Below are 21,088 nucleotides of genomic sequence, written 5' to 3' on the forward strand. Positions count from 1 at the left end.
ACATGATGCGATGAACTTGAGAACTGGAATATTTTCTTGAGAGCATATGCAGAGCTTCCAGGTATCCAATAAACAAACTTAAAATATCTAGAGTTTGGTTTCAAAATCATGACGAGGCAAGTCATAAAATGTACCACACTGACTTTTGCATTTTCGATATGAGGGATATGCATCCTTAAACCACCATAAACTTCATTTTGTATACAGGCCACCCAACCTGTGGCTTCATTTTAACCCTATAAGGACACTACTCCAGGATCCCCTTGTCATTGAAGGGTAGAAGAAAATGTCTTTGGGGGCTTGTAGAGGGAGATCCTGTTTGCATAAGCTTTAGGATTTCAATGCAAGTTGAGTGCTTCAGGTAAGTATTGAACGCTCCTGACTAGCTCCTGTCTAAAAATAGAGAACTGTGGTTGTTCATAAACAGTGCTTTCAAGAAAAATCATGTAGTGGAAAATTCTTGGTAGAATCTTTAGAACTCACAACACTAGGAGTGAACAAATCAGAACAAGAATATGGTTTTGTTTGGATCCTTAGGTCCAATAAAATACATCTGCAGTTCCCAGAGTTCTGAGTTTCCTAACCTGCTTAGCTCAGCAATGAAGCAAAAAGTGAGTACTGATCTACACTCATAGACATCAGAGTACACCCATTTCTGTTGTAACTGATGTGAAAATTTCCTTCCTTACCTTTGCTGTAAACTCAACATCTTATACACACATTCACTTATAATAACAAATAGCCCACTGACTTCATCCTTCATTCTGACTTTGTGGAGGACTACAAACATAGAAGTACAAAGCAGGATCCAAACTTCTTACTGACATTCCTGTGTGTTGGAGAAGAATGAATTCTGAAACTTACTAGCAAAAATTTGATTTGTATTCCAGTTAATGAAAGGCATTTCTGTGTCCTTAATTACCAGTGAACCAAAATAAATAATTGCTTCCACATTTTTAAATATGGTATCTGTGTTTGGGAAGGTTCACTTTGCTGACAGTTTAACTGTTTGCAAGCAGTCTATGTTCTATTGACAGAATGGCTAAAGTGCCTAAAACATTTACATCATGGTGATTCCGTATCATGTGGAAGAGGCTTTAATAGGTGTGATGGTAATTTGCATTTCAGCAGAACTTATCATCTAAGCCAGAAAACTAACAAGTACTAACTAAACTTCACAAGGTGATTGTGAGGTTAGTGTAGGCAGTATAACAATATTAAGTTAAGAAGAAAGGTTATTTAAAATGTTAATTGACTTGCCAAAAGTGGTATAGTAAACAACCTGGCAATGCAGCATTCCAGTTAATGCTCTAAGCCATTTGTCTGCACTAGATTACAGTTCACTGGAACTATAAACGAATTCAGAGCAGACCTAATGCATACGGAAATGATGTCTTAATGCCTTTTGTCAGCAAATTACAAGGCAGCAAGTCAGCCGCACTGGAACTTACAGAGAATTTGATGCTGGAGCAGTTGGATTCAATAATGCAACTAATTATACTTGATGTGGCATTTTATGAGAGGGTTCTCCAGTGTAGACATAAATGACATGTTTGTTTTGAGAGTAGGAGAATCCCATCTTGGGAAAGTCAGTCGAGTATTCAGGCTTGACTTTGAAGCCTTTGATGAGAGAAACATGTCTAGTCTAATCTCTGAGTGACAGGTTCATAAACCCTCACACTACAGTTGATACACTAATGGCCATATTATGCTCTACTGATTTCCTTTGCCATGCTCATTCAATTTCTTTAGAGACATCCAGAGATGAAAAAGAAAAATGCACAGTGTGTTGTGAAGACCAAAAAGAGTTTTTGTTTGCAAACTCTCTTATTATCAAGAAAAACAGTAGAAATGCACAGCAGCCGGTGTAACTTAAAGAGGCCATGTAGCATGAAAGAATACCTGTCTTGTAGATGAAAACCTGTCAGTGCCCATGGGAGGTGAATGTAGATTAGTGGAGATACAATGACACTGAGAACTGCAGGCTTCTGTCTTTGCTCACATTGCTGTTCACATCTGTGGAAATCATTTGCTATCAATTATGACGGCCTTTACTACTTTATGTTATAATGTGATTTTTATGTAGAAGAACAACTGGCTTCTCTTCTTCCTAGGGAGTTCTTTCAGAGCAGGAGAAATCAAGTCTTCAACATGTGCAAGCTCATGCTGAAAACAAGTGTTGCTATGTTATCTTTTGTCTTGTTGGTAGCTATCACTGGAGCTCCAGGCAGCTGGTGTGAAAACCAGGGTAGTCTGTGAGCTGTGTAATTGTACAGCACTGCTTGTATTTCTCTTTGAGTGAAAGCCACTGGTTTTCTGTGCACTGAATGGTAGAAAACTGTCTCCATAGCCCTTTCCAGCAGCTGATACAGAACATTACTGAATCCATCATTCAAAAATCTTTGGAATCTTTGTTTATTCTACTTAAAAATCATGTCCTTTCATTAAGACAGTTTCATCTGATACCTTACTGAGAAACCTCTCTTTACTTTAAAATCTCTGAGTTTGATTCTTGATGTACGTTTTTCTCATATAACTGTTAATTTTGCTTTCTAAGCAAGGTGTTTTTGCCAGCATTAGAAACGTAAATCTGCGGGTATCCAACCTTTTGTCTTGCCTGGGCCACAGTGAGTGAAAAGGAATTGTCCTGGGATGCATTTATGTGGGTTGCTCCAAAAGTAATGCCTCCAATTTGTTACCGTGGAAACTACAACAGATACAATGAGCACAGTGTTTGATAGAGCAAATTCTCAGTTACAAAACAATATTTTCCAACTTAGACGCAACTATTAGCTCTATGTTGTCGTTGGTGATGAACAAGAGTTTGCATGCCAAGCTCATAAACCTCTGTACCAATGGAGATGACTCACTGTGGATGTTGCTACTGCTGAAATGCACCACCCAGTACCTAGCTGTGCTCACATCCACTGAGAGGTTTCTACAAACATTCAGAAAGTTCTGATGAATGCCAGTGAGTGCTATCTTTTCCTCATGCAGGAATTTAGTGATATTTCTTTGCTTCTTTGCACTTTCACATTAGACATTATTTTGTTAGACTGCCCACCTGCTGCCAGCTGTCACACGGCAACAAAATGTAATGGGATACTGGTGGGAAGGCTCAGCCTCTAGTGCCATACCACCAGCACTCACATGTCATGGGCCAAAATAATAAAATGGAAGGCACTACTTTTGGAGCAGTCATCACACAATATAGTTGATGTATGTAAGTATCACAACATCTTTTTTTAATATTCTTTGTTAAAACAAAAAAGGAAAGCAATAAAAACATAAAACTTGTGGGATACGTGACCTTGTTTTTGTGAACCTGGCACATCAGGCTGGTTAAATGGCAGTAGCAGCCGTTCCTACTGAGCTCTCAAGGTGCTTATTGGATATTTTTGATAAAATTTTACTCATCCTGTGCTTCATTCCCAACAACAGCTGAACAAAAATGCATGTAGTGCCAAAACCAATAACATGAATAAGACATGACCGTGACATGAGCGGTATTTCCCTGTGTTAAGAGATTGCTTATAAAATATGAGAAAGATACATGATCAGAATTTTGAGTTGAAAAGTTGATTTCAACTCAGTACATTCCACCTGAAAATTTGCAGGTTCCGTATTTATGTTGATTGGAAATGGAGTTGCAAATGTACACAAAACTCAGTAATTTTTTTTGCAATCTTGAAACCTGTTCTCAAATTCCTTTATCCAACAGAAAGAATGGCTGCATATTTTTCACTGTTTACAGGACCGTGTCTAGCCAGTGCATCATATTCCATAAACTTATTCGCCATAACTTGAGCTGTCACTGCACTGTGACCCATGACCTGATTTTAGCCCAGGTGGGGTTAATAGCACATGTACAGTTGGTGCTGAGGTGCTATGATGTGGACAGGCCTGCTTAAAACCATTAATCTTTGAATTAATCTCTTCTGAAAATCTTTAAATCTTGTGTTACAATAAAATTATATTGTCCGTGTGGCTATACATTCTACTTTTCAAATGCCCTCTCTACTGCCAAAAGCTTTATTGCATTAATTCAGGGTTATATTCTGGTATAATAAAGAGCTATCTGAGCTGGGATGCTCAGGTTTAACCCTAGTAGTGCTGCTCCTGCTTGGTGGCCTGTGAAGAGTGGCCTTCCAGTGCAGTGTGTCTAAGTGCAACCTGCGCATTCCCTACTCAGCCCATGCTTTTGGGCCTTGGCAGTGTCTTTTCCACACTGAAAAAAATTGGATTATATTTTGATTAGGCATAAAACATCACTGGAATGATGCTTAATAAAGCTTGTTTGTATGTGTCAATTGTGAAAAATCAAACAGTGGGTAGTAATCTAATTTACACTTTACACCTTCTCTCTCCCTCTGTGATTCTCTCTTTCTCTCTCCCCTAGAGTGTAAAAGTGACCAAAAAAGCTACAAATAGCAGCTATGCTCTTCTCTGTGACCTCAGTGAGAACTAAAAATCTGAAAATACAGCTTACAGCTAATAATGGGTTTGGAAGCTTACTCCTGTTACTGAAAGCACATTTCCCTGCCCAGCCCCTCCCCCAGCTTGGACATATCTTTTAACTGCCCAAGGGATTTGCATTCTTCTTTGATTTGAGTGTCTGGAAAGCCTTCGCATTATTACACTGCTGCATGACTATGAGCTTTGCAGCCTGTTCTTTCTTCTACACTGTTGTGCCCATAAATGTTCATCAAATATTTCATCTTCACTGTCCATTCTATCTGTCCCAAAAAGTATCATCTGGTAAATACACTCAGCTATATATATAGGGGATTATAATGGCACTATAAATTTACCTGCAGCTGAGTGGGAAAGCAATAGATATGATTTTTACATGTATTTTCTACTGGACAAATGTATACTTTTGATTCTTGTTGCATGCAAATGGTCCAGACACAACCAGAAAAAAAAATGAGTTAGTTAATATCTATGTGATGCCTTTGGGTTGTTTCATCCACCTGCTTATGTTACTATATGCAAAGTGTAACCCTAATGATATGTAAGGTACTCCTTTCTTCAACACAGACTGTCCTTATATGCACTGTATATGTCTTGATCATCTGCCTCATCCTATCTGTCTTAGCAGCAAACATTTGGTCCATTTCTCCATATTCTGAGAAGGTCAGCTGGACAACAAACAGCTTGCGTTTCTTGATGTTCCTGCCCCCTCAGTGAACTTGATGCCTCAGCCAAGTGACATGTCATTTCCAGTCAGTGTGGAACAACTAGAACTGGACACAAGACCCCACAGTTTTCTTCTTCTCCTTAGCCTGGACCCTAGGCCAATAGATAATGGGATTGTGATGAGACTGATGCCACATAGGGGGGCTCAGAGGCCTTCCTTGCAACCTAGGGAATGGGTCTTGCCCATAAAAGTTGAAGATCCATTTAGACGTAAAAGCTCTTTTGTGGCTGGGTTATGAGAAAACAGAATAGCTTTCTCACAGCTCTTATTATCCTAAGCAATTCATCTTTGAGCTGTTATGACTGAGTTTAGTAATTTGACCTAATTTGCATGATACTTGTCAGTGTATTAAACTACAAAAAGACTAGGACTGTTTCTGCCCAAAACTATATCTCTTTTTCCAGGCAGATGCTTTGTTGCTCTAGCCTAGTTCACAAACAAAAATAAGGCAATACCTTTCATTCATGGTATAACTTGCAAAAATTGTACCTATATCAAAGAGAAGGAAATAAACATTCAGTCACAGGCAAGTGAGCAGCTTTACAGATGGAAAGTAACACAAATGGAAATAAGTCAGAAAGAAAGAGAGCAAGAAATAGTATTCTAAGAAAAAATAACTTTTCGTGCCATATTCTTGCTTTACAGGAGATAGAAAATACAGATGGCAAAGGCTGATGTCATTTATCTTGCAGGGAATCTTTATTATAGTTTGCAAACTTAAAAGCTCTAGTTACGAAGTCTACACTGATCTTAATACATTATGTTGTCAGACTGTGTATTAAGAACTTAGAAAATAAGGGAATAGAGAAGTTTCAGAGGACTCATTTTCTTGATATCCACTAAGGCAATACTTTTGCTCACAAAACAATTGATGTACAATTTGTTTCAGTTAGTCAGCATGTAGCTTTTGTGATTTGTTTTGTAACTGAAGAAGCATCTATAACACTGTAAAGTAGAACCGTGGATAAGAGAGAATATGAAAGTGCATTGTTTTCAGAACTTAATTGGACTTGTAATTAAGTTATTAGTGGGAAAAAATGGGAGAAATGAAGAGTATGGCATTGTGCCGCAATGAAATTTAATAGCATCAAATAAAACTTGAGAGGATGGAATATAATATTTAGAGAAATAAAAAAAAAGATATAAAATAAAGGAATAACCTGTACCAACACCTGCATGACTATCAATTCATGTCAATTTGTGCTCTGCCTCATACAAGATGCAGACATGTGCTAGGGCTACTCATTGACACCAGTGTAAACAGACACTCAGTCCTTTAAGGGAGCTGGCTCTGCAAAAACTAAAACCTAGAGAACCAGGAAAAGCAAAGCAGATCAAGGAGGATGTATATTCATGAAATCAAACATTACATGTGGAGGAAGAATGAGATGGTTACACAGTGTAAAAGATAAGAAAGGTAACACTGGCAAATGCAACAAATACTCTGGGCTTAAGAGTACGGAATTTCAAGGAGAGTGGATGGTGTATGAGAGACATGAAGTCAGAAGAGGAAGGATAAAGGCTTCTAAGAGCAGCCGGAATAAATTCACTGCCAGAAAAATTAGAAATAGCTCAAATCTTGTCTAAATCTGTGCCCCTGCAATAAAGGAATTCAGCACAAATAAGGAATCTGGCAAAGTATGGATCACATGAGATATTGTGTAAAAGAGCTCATGAATCTTAAAAAAGATGGAAAAAGTTAGCCCTTATGTTCAGTGGGAGGGGGAATGAAAACTTTGAATGAAAACTTGGCTTGGAAGCAGATTGCAACAGCAAAGCCCTTTAAGATTCCACTAGACCAAATAATTCTATTTTAATTTCTGCATTTTGGGTACTGGGCTGTCTAGATTAATGTCCCAGGAATCAGAGGCAATACTGCAATTCTTTGTCAGTCAGCTTCATTTGTATGAACAGGTTGGCTCTTCCAGAGGCTTTGACAACAGGCAATCCCAGCACCATGCTGTTTTGATGCATTTCCAGAGAGCCTACCTGCTGGTGGAGCTCTTGTTTCTAGTCTTTAGGGGTAAGTAGGAGGCAGGCAAAGAACTTGTGCTCAGCCAAGCCACAATCACTTTTACTCTGGAAAACGCTAGGCAGTTACAAAACAACATCCTGTATGTACCCTCCTCCCCCGCTTAGTGTGATCTCATCTCTCTTGGGAGTCCTGGCTTGGACAACATCTTTCCTGCCTTTTCATCAGGCATGTGGTAGTGGTTTGGCCTTGTTACTCACACAATCAAGTTTTATCATGGTCTCTATCACTCTTTTGTTCACATACTTCAAATGGGAGCAGTCTATTTTGCGTACTCCCCACCTTCCACTGGCTTCCTTACACAATTTGTCAAAGCAGCGACCTTACTGTCTGAAAACTCCTTTTTCTGATAAAGAAAGATTATCGAACACCAATGGGTCTTCACCGCTCTTTCACCGTTTGTCCATTCTGAGATCCTCTGTACCGCAGTGCAAGTGCTGTCTATATTCAGGAGAGAGTGAGCCTGAAGTGCAGTTGTTCACTCCAAAGTTAGGATCTGGATAAAAGTAATGTCACAATGGCATTTCCCAAGGCAAGAGTCATTCCTGGGGTGATATGAACAGATCCGACTGCAGAAGATGAGTTCTTGTCTGTGTATGAAATTGTAAGAACTGAGTCCACACACTGCAAGTATTGTATGCTGGTACAACATGAAGCTTTGTCTTCACAACTTACCCATTTTAACCTTGGCACACCATAAAATCAGTAGTCACACATTAACAACTTTCAGATGTATTTATAAGCTCTGCATGTCAACTGTTAACCCACTTCACACTGTTCAGGTGCTATTCAAGTCACTGGAGAGGCTGTTGAGGTCCTCATGCTCTTCAAAACTTATGCTTTTGTTTGCAGTAACTATATTGTAATCTTTTAAAATCTCATTTGATTTCTTTCAAGAAGCTCATTTTGTAGCTGACTGAAAATCTCCTAGATTGTCGCTCAATCCAGATCACGGAGAAGATGAATTTGCATCAGGGAAAATCACTGCTACTGTATTTGGCTATAGCTAAGATCCTTGCTGGCTGTTTGAGCAGAGAGGCCAAGGACTTAATTTATCCAGAGACAGATTTTTTTTTTTGTTACCTCTTCCATGATTTGGTCCCTACACAATGGAGTATTTTATCCAATGTGAAGTCTGGCACTGTTTTCAAGCAGTGTAACACTTGCAGCAAGAGAGGGGGAGAAAAACCACTTAAATGTTCTTTCAGTTTTTACTAGTAAACACTCCCATGGGAGTAATTTACTGAGATGATCCAAACATGTTATCTTGCAGTAGTATTTTAGAACTCTGTTGCAAAATTGGTGAATAGAGCATTACATTTTCCAAAATTGACGTGAATGGATCAAGGCTGGAAATCTGGCATGGGCTCATGCAGACGAAGGTGGTGGAGAGAGTGAAAGGTGAACAATTTTCCCTCCTGATGTTGGTTTACTTTTTATCTACTACTGTGCCATCCTAGAGGAATATTTTGCAGAAGTAAGTAATACCATACCTCTACAAAAAAGGGAAAATAAATAAATAAATAAATAAAAATCCAAATAGTCTTCTGCCATCTTTTATGTTTTAACTGCCTAAAACTAGGAAAACAAGGAAACTAGGAATTATTTGAGAATTGTCCTGTCTGAAAATGCTAAAATCATTTTGGTAATGTCTGGTATAAAAAAATAAGTACTTATTTTATATTTGGAGAGCTAGCCATATTTTTCCATCTGAATGCTTGAGAGTTCTTTTCTCCTTGTCTTTCCAAAAAATGCTGTAGAATCTTCTTTTAGCTGCATGCCACATTACAGATATTTGAGATTAAAGTGACTGCAGTGGAAATAACAGCCAACACGGGGGGAAGACTATAATAAATCATTCCAGTCTCTAAACCAGTTTCGGCTCAGACATATTTTTGTCTCTATTAAATTGATTCTCGTGTCATTCATGGCTAGCCCCTGAGTTTGGTAATTTTCCATGGTGAAAACTAAGATGGATAACTTTCTAATAGCTGTAAGAAAACAAAAATGATTCCATTGCACACATCTGGATGAACTGAAATCCAGCTTTCCAGGCAATCCATTCTCTCTAATACTATTTTGAGAAATAATCATGCAGTCTTATTTAGGATTATTTTAAATACTCTGGGCATATTTGCAAGAAATATTATTTCATGATTTATAACTCTTGCAACCCTATTGACTTTTATGGAGTGCTAGGCAGTGTCAGACTCATTGTCATTCTCCAAGGTATGTAAATAGCAGCTTTCAGTACAAACAAGGCTGCAAAGGAACTTCCTTTGGAGGCCATGCTTCAAGTCTGTTTACTTACTGGTAGAAGGAAAGTGGCTAATGTGTTCTCTGCAGGATCTAACCCAAAGCTGGGCTGTCATGACAAAGCATCCCTTGTCAAAGCACATGAGAAGATGTTTGATCCAGGGGAGCATTCTGTTGTTTTTATAAACTCATGCCTGAAGTTATCCCACTGAAGGCAATAGCGCTATCCTGAAAGCTGAGTTTGTTCTACCTTATGTGGAGTATATAAAGGGTAGAAAGCTATAAACCAGAGGCTCAGAGACTGCTTGTGTGGTAAATTTAGAAGATATAATTCTTTGATATACAGTATGGACCCAGTTTCTCACTAGAAAGCACAACTGGACTATTTCATTAGTAAATATAGCTAGTTGTCTCTGCATTTGATTGTATAGAATCCCTTGTGAGGTTATTGTTTCAATCTGAACTGAAGTTTATACTCCTAATTAACCAAATAGGAGGTCAAAGCATTGCATAAGTGATAGCATCAAACCACGGCAGCACTGTGCAGGGGAGTGAAGATTATACTGATGTCTTGCACAGGAAGACATCTGTGAAACAGATCTGGTGGAGTCAGAAAGCATGGATGATGCTTCAGAAGGCAGTGAAGGCTGGCTTTTATTCACAGGCCCTTTTTCAGAAACGGTGTACTGAGAATGTATATATTTTTAAAAGCAAGATCCTCACTGGAAACAAACAAATGAACTAACAAACAAACAAAAGACATAGATTAAACAAGGGAGAGAAAAAAGCTAAAATTTAAATATCAAATTATTTTACTTACTCATTTGATGTGCACAGCTCTCAAAAATCACCATAAAATTAAGAGTAGCTCTCAGTGTTTGCAACAGTTTGCATATTTGTAATACATTGCATAGTGTATAGTTTTAGTAGGAAACATGTTTATATCTTTGTCTTGAGTATAAGCAGGACCAGAGCAACCACATATTGATAAAGAGATTAAGATTGACAGGTTGCAAAGGTGATGGTTCAGTTCGTGCATGGTCAAGAACTGCTGTTAAGAGAGCAGTTTATCTTGGAAGATAATCTATGAGCCTACATATAAGACTTCAAAGTCAAAGTGCTTTATCTCATCTTTTTCAAATGTTACCAGGATTTGCTTTCCTGTTCCAAAAAATTCTGCTTGGAAAACCTTCTGTTCTGTTTTCAGTGGGGCATTTCTTCTTAATGGCTTCTGCCAGTATGTGTGCATGCACTGTTCAGTCCAATTCCTACTGTTGTCCATGTGAATTCCAGTTAGACTAAAGGCGAAGTGTAAATGAAGAAAATTTTTTGCACAGATTTTGCTTAAGGGACAGTCGTAGCACAAGCTAGGTACAAGCTTGTACTCAGATGCATACATCTGTAGCTATGTTCTTCAGAAAGGGCAACGATTTGATAGAATAATACCCCTTCTATATCTCTGTTACTGTTAGACCCAAAAATTCCCTGCAACTTTAGAGAATGAACTACCTATCAAGTGAAGATGTGAAGTGGAATTTACAGATTTTACTGAATACTTCCAATTTAGGATCTTTCTCAAAAGAAATGGCCTACAAATGTTGCATGGTTATTTTCTGCCATTTCCAAGTCCCAGTCATTGTTGTTACTGATTTATTTGTAGGAGGAAGGAAGCCAGTGAATTTCCTTCTTTCTAGTTCCAATGTTGTAAGCACTCTTTGGGTGTTTTTGTTATTCCTCAGTATATGTTTCATTCTTTTACTTTGTTTTTTGCTGAGAACACTATTCTCTGTAATATGCAGAGGTACACATTTTAGGGCTCCATATTTCTTTAGAGTCTATTAATATAATCTGATCTATCCACATCTGTAATTTTCCACAGTTTCTTTTGTTTTACTGATTTAATTGTTTCTCTTAAATAAAATGGTATCTATGTTCTACATTCTACATATAAAATCATTTAGAAAAGTCTTAGCAGAACTTTCATTTCCAACTTCTAGAGCAAACTGTTATCAAACAAGAGAGTTTGGGATGACAGGATTCTTAAGATGATAGCAATCGGCAAGGTTTGAAAGGAGAAAAGATGTGAACATCATTGTGAAACAAGAAAGAAAGAAAAAAAAGAAGAGATCAAAAATAATTTGAAAAGAGAAGCAAATAAAAGCACATCTTGAACTGGACCACATTTGTGGTATCCTGGTTATGTTTTAGGTTCCTGTTAATGTGAAAGATTCCATAACACCCTTTCCGTTATGTATTGTTTTTAATTCTTAGAGCTACTATTGCCTCTGACTTTTGTAGAGTAATGCTGTAACAAAAATTTTAATGATTCTTAGCCAGTAGTAGGCTATTCCCAAAGATACATTCAGTTCCTAGAAGGAGCAGGGTGGAGGAAGTCGAACAACATTCATAGAGAAAGAACTGAAGGAAAGGAAAAAGTCGATCCTCCAATAAACACTGAGCTCTCAGCTGGAGTTCAGTCTGGATTGTTGAAATCTAAAATTGCTATGAATGCAAAAAGGGTTATGATGGAGTCAAAACTGGCACTCTCCATTCAGAGTCTGAATTAGGGATTGGAACTTGTGATGCCAGATCAGTGTCTTTGTCTTTGTGACCTACTTCTGTCTGTTCCATGCATAAAAAAGATATTTCAGCCTTCATGGCTGTCAGGTGAGGCATTTTGAAGAATATTTAGAAAAAGTTTTAAAGTAGCTTTAGATCCCCAAAATAGTCTTTAAAAATTTACCATTCACTGGTTTAGAAGAAGAAAATGAGGTCTGAATTCTTCATTTTTGCCTGAAATATTGTTACGCTCAGATACACCATGGCTCCAAAGTACGCATCACTCAAAGGGATTTGAAGGCATGGCAAAAAATGTTTAGTAATCTACTGCAGGATAACAGGAAGGAGAGATTTTACCTGATGGAAAATGTCATTACAAAGCAGAGTTAGCAAAGGAATGTGACTCTGTCATGATAAGAAAATTTGATGATGCAGATTGTGACTTTGGTTTGTGAGTTTTGGTCTTTTGAGTAACAGATCACAATGATGCTAAATTAGAGCCTGCTCTTCATTGACTTGCTCAGAGTCAAACAACTTTGAAACTCAATAATAAAGACTTTGGACATCTCCATTAGGTCCTTGTAATGTGTTAAAAAGTTCTAAATCATACTATATTTTGGTATCAGATAAAAATCTGCACTCTGATTTGTTCTATCACCCATCTTTAATTAAATTTAGTGCATATTACAAATGAGGACTCGTTATGGTCTTCCTGATCTGGTTTACTTTTTGAAATGTGACCATACCAAACATAAGGCAGATAAGACATAAGAATAATCCTTCAGGGGTAATCATTTTCCATTTTCCATTCCAAAGCAAGCAACAAGGTTGCAATTTTGAATCATTGTCCCAGTGCTAACAAAAGTTCTGACATGCTGCATGTACAACCTGTAGATAGTGGTCAGCTAAGTGTTCACCATCTGTTCTGTTACTCTCACAGTAAATAATCACCATTGCAGTACTTAAATAAAAAATGTGCTGAAAAATTTCTGTGCAGCTCAGAGTGTAGTGCAGCTCATCACACTATTTCAAAATAGATCTTCATCATTTGCCATCTGGGAATATTAAAAGCAAGTAACAAAACAGGTGTGCACAAACATAGGGCATCTGAGACATTTTAAAACCTCAACAGCATTTCTGGTTTTGATAAACTTTCTGTGGCATTTTATTCAAACAATAATGAACTGTTTGGTAATTGTACCAACAGCTGAAATAAAAGCAGCAGCCTAGCCTGCCCATGAATTATGCAGGTACTCAGATCAGCCCTAATCAGCCCAGTCTCAGAGCCAAGTCATTATTACTGGGCGCATTTAGTGCTTTGGTAAAGCTATTTGCATTGTTGCTGCCATACTAAAATGACATTATCTCATTTGTACAGCCCTTCCAGTATCTGTATATCTAAATTTATATCAGAGAGGGTAGAAAATAGTTTGTTTAAATTTTTACATATTATGAATATGCAATTGAAAATGAATACTGGATATCATAAAATGATAGTGCTTTCAGTGCTTCAACATTTTCAGAGATCTACAATTGTTTACAAGAAACCTGCAAAGTTAAATTTTACAGAACTTTGAAGAGTACCATTTGTGTAATTCTCTGTGGAGAGAAATGTCTTCCCAAGGTTCTAAGCATGACTTTCTTTTAAATTGTTAGAGCCTTTTATTCAGCAAATTGTGTGCACTGTTAAAAGGAAAACTTCCCATGTGCTCTAAATTTTGGGCCAGCTAATCTTTCAGGAGTGTCGAAAACAGGGCTTTAATTCGCAACTTTATCAGCTAACCCAGTCACTCATTCCAATGCTTATCTGATACTAGGCACTTACAAACATCAGAAATAGGCGAACTTGTCAGTGGGACAGTTGAGAGAATCTCTGTGGTAGGGTAAAGAAAAGAGACCGCAGAAACTGATAGCATTAAATGGAATTTGGTAAAATCTGAATTGTATGATCAAGGTAACCTAGGACAGGAGTGGATTCCTCCTGTATTTTGCCCTAATCTCCTATGGCATGCTACCCGTAGCAATGCAGAGGAAGTCAATTGTCACTTGTAGTGTGAGAATAGGGCCCAGAGTGACTGAAGTCCTTTGCTGGTGAGGTCCTGTGCTGAAAATAAAACTGCACTGATGCTCTGGATGAAAGGAGAATTTGATGAAGACGGTGGTGTCCCTCAGCCGAAGTGTTCATAAAGCTTTTTTGCTGTCCTCAGCAAGGAAAATTCTGTGAGTAACCTTCCCTCCCTACTTGCCTCTAATTTTCAGTTTTCACTCTAAGGGAATTAGAGTGCGTGCATTTGAACATAACTGCAGGGGTGATGGGAAGAGTGGACAAAAAACCATATATGTTTCCCTGTAAAGGGATCTGGGAATAATAATGGATGAGGATTTTCTGGTGCATGTGGGAGCAGAAGAAACCAATGCTGATGTGTCTCAGGGAAGAAAAGAGAAGATACCTTTTTTCCCTTGGGTGAGCTTGTCATCACATACCTCTTCTAGCAGAAAGTGACATGGTTGACACAGCATTTGATCATTAGCAGTATTCACTGGGCAAGTACTTCAGTCTTTGCCCACTCTGTGACTCTGTGATCAATCAGATAGGGATATCCTGTGACTTAGGATGGTCTTCCTCGTCCTGGGTTAGGAGACTTGGGAGAAAATAAAAAATAAGACAAACAAAAAGAACATAGGTGATCTGCTTCAGGTAATCCCACTCAGTAAAAAGCATGGCAAAAAATAAAATAAAATTCAGAAATAAACATGGAATCATACACAGTATTTCTAAGATTGAAGGCTCTTTCAAATTGCATTTGAGGGAAAACTCGATTCTCATTTTATTCACCTTACTTCATTTGCATTTGTGAAGTTATCTGTGACACATTTTATTCTTTCACATAGCATCATTTGCAATTCAGAATTCTTACTCACCTCATTTTTTTCCCTAAACAAACATGTACCATTCACGTAGTTCTAAAACTGTCTTGTCAGCAAAAAACTGTAGCTCTCACCAATGCAAGAGAAGTCTGATATTAAAAACATGCATCGCTTTACTATCTTAAGATGAACCCATTAGCATGTGGCTGAAGAGTAAGTTTGAGAGAGAAATCGTGTTAAGAGGATGGAGTGAATACCTGGTGCCAAGAAGATATTTTATGCTTGCTCAAGCAGTTCTGATGAGTTGATAGCTGAAATGTTTATGCTTTTATTCACATAGATAGCATACTAAAGACATCTATTTTAAACAACAGATAATCCAAGTGGTGCATTTAGTTTGTGATGTAACTCTGGCTGGTGTTCTAGGGCTTGTAGGGTTTGCTCCCACTCTTATTGACTTCTAGCTAGGCTCTGCAAAACTAGGCTCTTGACTTCTTTCCAATCTGAAAACAAAGGCAGAAAACAAAATAGGAAGTGGTCCTGGCTATAAATTTTGTGTTCCTGCTTCTGGTACAAAATACAAATGAAAACTGCAGTACTCATTTTCACTCTGCTGCTAAAATGCATAAAGTTGAGAAGATTTCTGTGCATACATAGAAAATCTAAGTATTTGGAATATCTTAGTGCGTGACACCACGATATGCAGTATTTAATGAAGCCAAGTTCCAAATGGTTTCATTTGATGCAAGAATTTATATGTCATCAGCAACTTTACTTCTGAGAATTCTACAGAACACATTTCTTAATCTTGTGTTCTGCCACCTCCTTCAAACTGCCATGATTGTTACCTTTGTTTGCTCATTTTGCTCAACAGCACTTTTCTTTATTCTTTCTCCTAATTCCTTCTCTGAGAAGAGGAATAAATTTTCTCCAATTTATTATAAATAAATATTACGTGTAAAGGAGAAATGTTTTAACATGCAGTCTATATAAAAAGATCCTAGATACTTCTTTCAACTTCCAGGCATTTTCACCTTTCTATGGAGGGTATCCAGTTTGATACAGCTTGTCACATATTCAAGAAGGTGCACTAAACTAGTGTAGTCAAAATAAAGCAAGCAGGAAAAGAACAATAAAATATTTATTTGACATCTGTTTATCCTGTACTTAACCTCTTTCTTCCTTTTTTACAAATCCTCCCATCCTCATAACAGTAGGTTAACAGGCCATCGTAATAATTTCTAGATATACTTTACTGCCCAGACTATTAAAAAAATAGATGATCCAGTGGCATGAATTTACTCCAGGTGGCTTTATCTCTAGTCAAAGTAAACTTTTGTTGATGAGCTTCCCATGCAAACAAGATCCCAGTATCTTTGTGGAAAAGCTGTTTGAACAATTAAGCTGTGTAATATTTTCAGTCTTTTCCTCCAGAAGAGTGATGTTTTACCAGGCTACTTTGTAATGGCTTTTTTTTCGTCTCCCACAACACAGGCTACAGCCAATTTTTCATTCCATTCGGAGACCCAAAATGAAAGTTTTAAGGAAAGTTAACTATTCATTGGTAGAGCATTTTGTTAGTTTCCATTTATTATTAGAATATAATCCACTTGTGAAGTTTCCGACCCACAACATTAAAACCAGCTACATAACTGAATATATAAGGTACAGTGTGACATCCACTCAGTCTCCTTCATGGACTCTGTCTCTTTTTCTTTAAAATTCTTCATTACAAGTGATAGTGCCTTCCTGTACTGGAAAAGCACACAAGCCCTGACAGTCTGCAAAGGAAATATTAGAAAATATTATAACCAAAGACTTTAAATGGAACAAAATACTAGGATTTCCTTGATAGACTCTTGCCATTGGCATATTAGGTACAGATTGATCTGCATCAGTCACAGTGTTCTCATAGTAGTATCATCCATATCAATCCATATCTCCTGAAAAGGAGACCTTAGTTCTAATTCCATTTCCTTCTTGGTGTTCTTGAAGATAATCAACAATGTGAATGTTTTGCATGCTGTGGAAATCAGTTACCTACAGACTAGGTGGATGTACAGAGATACACTAAGCAAGTACAAAACACCAGCAAGTTATCTTACTGAATCACATAATCACAGAACTGTGGGGGTTTGAAGGGACCCTGAGAGATCGACTCCAGCCTCCATGCAAAAACAGGTTCTGAACAATAGGTCACACAGGTAGGTGTCCAGCCAGGTCTTAAATATCTCCCTAGGAGGAGTCTCCACAACCTCTCAGGGCAACTTGTTCCTGTACTTTGTTACCTTGCTGATGACCACTGTCTGAGATCTGCCAATCAGCCAGTTCTCTGAATGCCTTGACACTGACAAGTGAATTATTGAATTATGCCCTTTAAGAACATTTCTTCAAAGGGCACAGAGTAGAAAGCATGAAACACAGTAGTCAGCTTACATTACATAAATAGAAACACGGATAATAGTATATTTGTGTTCCTGTTGAGAATGGAAGAAGCTACAAGCGAGACAAGAAGTAGGAGGTTACCAGCATTACAGAAGAATGTGTTAGCAGTGGCACTGCATGCACCGAACAGGGAATGAGAAAGAAATCATTAAGTTCAGTTTGTTTATGGCATTCATGAAAGATGTCTAAACTGTTCTCAAATGCCCTCCCATGACAGCATCACAGCTTCCCAAGACAACTGATTAACAGTGCTGAGTACTAGAAGCTTTATCATCATGACATCTCAAATATTCCTTGTGGCATTCCTTCTTCTACCGACTTTCTTATCAATGGCATAGATACTATATGACTATTATTTTGTCTTCCACAGTTTTGTTTTTTGTTTTTATCCTTTCTTATCTAAATTAATGGTCCCAGGGTCTTTCAAGCTCTTCTTCCAGTTCATCTTTGTTAGACTGCTTTATCATGGTAGGCCTCTGGATTTTTTCTTCATCTGGTCCCTGTGCAAGTGATTGAATCAGTATTCCAGCTGAGGACTTAGAGTTCTTAAAAAGAATACTTTTTGTATTTGGCAGAATATATGTCTGTTTAAATCCCACCATCTGGAACTGCTCTTTTCTTAGCATGACATTTTTGACTTGTGCAGCTACCTGTTGCTTGCTTTCCTTAATGTTTAAATGGGTAATTCCTCCCTATTATCCACTGAATTCAGTCTACTGAATTGGCTTTTATGCTGCTTCTCCGAATTGCTAAGACCGTACTGAGTTCTACTTCATCTTATAAGCTTGCTGTTCACTATAAATTCAAAAAACAGTTTCATTCTCTAGGTCAAAAATGAAGTCACTGAATTACAGAGTCAGTCAGAAGGCAGACTGCTTCATAAGGCTTGATGCAGTCTTGCATTTTAATTGTTAGCTTTTTGATACTAAATACCTGTATACATTGCTCTTGTTTGTTATGATCTCACATTCTAGACCCATTTTTCATTCTAAGCTTGACCAAACCAGGTCAGGTTTGGCATGATTCATCAGATTAAGAGGAGCATTTTGATAACTAGATGGTATCTACCTGGCTGGAAATGAAGATGGCAGATGATGCTTTCCCATCCCATTCTGACCATCCCAAACCATCATTGGAATCAGTCTCAACAGTCTTACTCAGCTCAAGAGAGACAATTCCTTTGCTTTTTCCCCATTTAAAAGAGCCTCTTACCCATCAGAAAAGAAAATTAGGAGGGACCTTAACTGTTTTTTCTTGGCTGTGGCTTATCTCTTAATTCCTTTCAAGTGCTTGTAAACCATTTCCTTTATGATGTATGCCAAGTTTGTGTTTCCTTTATTATTTTTTTTTTCTGGGAAGTTAAGCTGACTAGTCTAACATTCTCTCACTACCATTTCCCCCCAGTCCCCCCGCAACCCCTCACCCCAATAATTTAAGGATAGATAGCATGTTTCCTATTTCTGGATCCTCACTGATTCCTGAAGGTTTTAAAAGATTATTGGAAATTCTGATGAGAGTTTCAGACAGTCTTCAGGTTCCCTAGGACAAGATTTAAAATCCAGGTGGTTTTAAGCCATCTACTATATCTAATGACTCTCTGATATTAATTCTGATAGTATAAGTATGACTGAGTCTTTTAGAGGCATTTGAAAGTAGTTAAAAAAACAAAAAAGCATTATGTACTTGTGATATACAGTATATTGTGTCTTCTGTCTTTCTCATTTCTCATGAAGTAGTAAGCCAACAATTCTTCTGGTTGTTCTCTGAACCCCAGTAGGTTTGCAGAACCAACATTTAAGAAGTTGTACTTCAGTCTGTGAATGCCACACTGGTATGCCATTATATGTTGAGGTTCCTTCTACATTCCCCACAGATTCTCTCACTTGAGTATTTGGGCATAGGCTTTTAATGTTCATATTCATTTGATCTGAAGTAAAGACAGATATTCTGTTTTAGTGACATGTGTCTGTTTGTATTCCATATGTGCTTTATTTTGCTATTTACAATGAATTATCACTGTTGCACATAACTATGCAAATAATTGAGTACTGTTCGAGGACTAGTTAACAACCTGGGACCCCTAGACCAAACCGAATACTCATTATCAAGAGCAGTTAAGCCATATGACAGCACTGCCGCAGCTCTTAAGTGTAGAGTTTAAGTGCACCGTTTATCCTTTGCACCCACATATGAACCTCTTTCGGCACAGGGGAATATGTATGGTATGGGGCATGGCTTTGTTTTACCTGCAGGGAAAATATAACTCATTTTGTCTTCATACAACAAATTTTGTCACGGCATTTCTGAATTTCAGAATTTATTTATTTATTTATTGGCATATTTAGAAAATAGAACAGAACACTTCTACCTAAATTTTATAAAATGGAGGTTGCATTGCAAATGAAACTCAGACAGATAATTTATCACCCAACTATATATTCTATTTGAATGGTGTCTAATCCAAGTCTTAACAGATCCTTCTGACTCTGAAAAGGCCATGTGACAGCTGTACTGAGAAATATTTTTCATCTTTACTTTTTCAGGGCCAAGATTTTACCTAGAAGATCCTTCTGTTTATCTTTCTGCAACGAGCTTGCTCATTGAGAATGATCTTAGCTGTCATGATGGTAATAACAGAGACTGTGGCAATTTAACTTCAACCAGAGAACACTTTTCCTTTTTCCTCCATTGTAATGTTGCTAAATAATCTATGTTTCTCACCACTGAAGGCCTTATGAAAGGTTCAAGGATAAGCAGCTACTTTTACTTTACCATCAAACGTGTCACAGTTCTTTCACTTTCAGTGTAGTATAGATATCATGAAATTAAGCTTAAATATGTAGTAGTGATATGCAGAAGAGGACTATGTGAGAAAATACAAAGGGAGTATAAAGCAATAAAGTAAGGTGGAAGGATTTTGTTTTAGGTCATCACAGAAAGTTTCCCATTCTGTCAACTCTGAAGGATAACTCCTGGAAAGAGGAAATGGCAATACAGTCAATAACTGAGGGGTCTCTAAGGAGTACCACAAGACAACAAGACCTAATTTTGGCAGACTGGAGCTCTTAAAAATTTGCGTGAATGTGGTACTTTGTGGTTTTATCTGCTTCTGATGCAACACTTGTGTGTCCCTCCCAGAAGTACAGCTTTGTGAGTGGAATTATTTAGGATTTCATCAGATGTGATTAATTCTTCTGGGCTTTCTTGTCTAACCACAAGGAGGTCATTACCCACAAGCCTTTTTTCAAACGCCATCTACACACAATATTTATGTGGAATAGGAACAAAAGAGCATAGCCTTTTTATTTTCTTCTTCAAAATACATGATATTTGATAATTTATTTCTAAGGCTTGTGAGCAGTTCTATTTGTAGACTGTGTTTCCACAGGATGTAGAAAAGTAAAGCAGTATGGCAGAATATCTTCAATTCTAATGTTTGATGTAATCTGTTGTGGGATGGTATTCCCCCTGTTCCCCTACCCCCCCAAAAAAACCAACCAACCAACCAAACAAAAAAAACAGAAAGGTCACTGCTAATAGTTCAGTATTTTAGTATCTTCAATTTTTTCCTTGTAGAAATACCTGATAGCTACTTTCTTACTTATCTTTGCCCCATCCACTTTTTGAATGTGTACTTCCAGAAGAGTTCTGGGGAAATATGACTGTAAATATATAGAAGTAAATGCGCATATGCCACAGAGCCATTATATGAATACTGACACAATACT

Source organism: Coturnix japonica, chromosome Z, assembly GCF_001577835.2.
Source record: "Coturnix japonica isolate 7356 chromosome Z, Coturnix japonica 2.1, whole genome shotgun sequence".
NCBI lineage: Eukaryota > Metazoa > Chordata > Aves > Galliformes > Phasianidae > Coturnix > Coturnix japonica.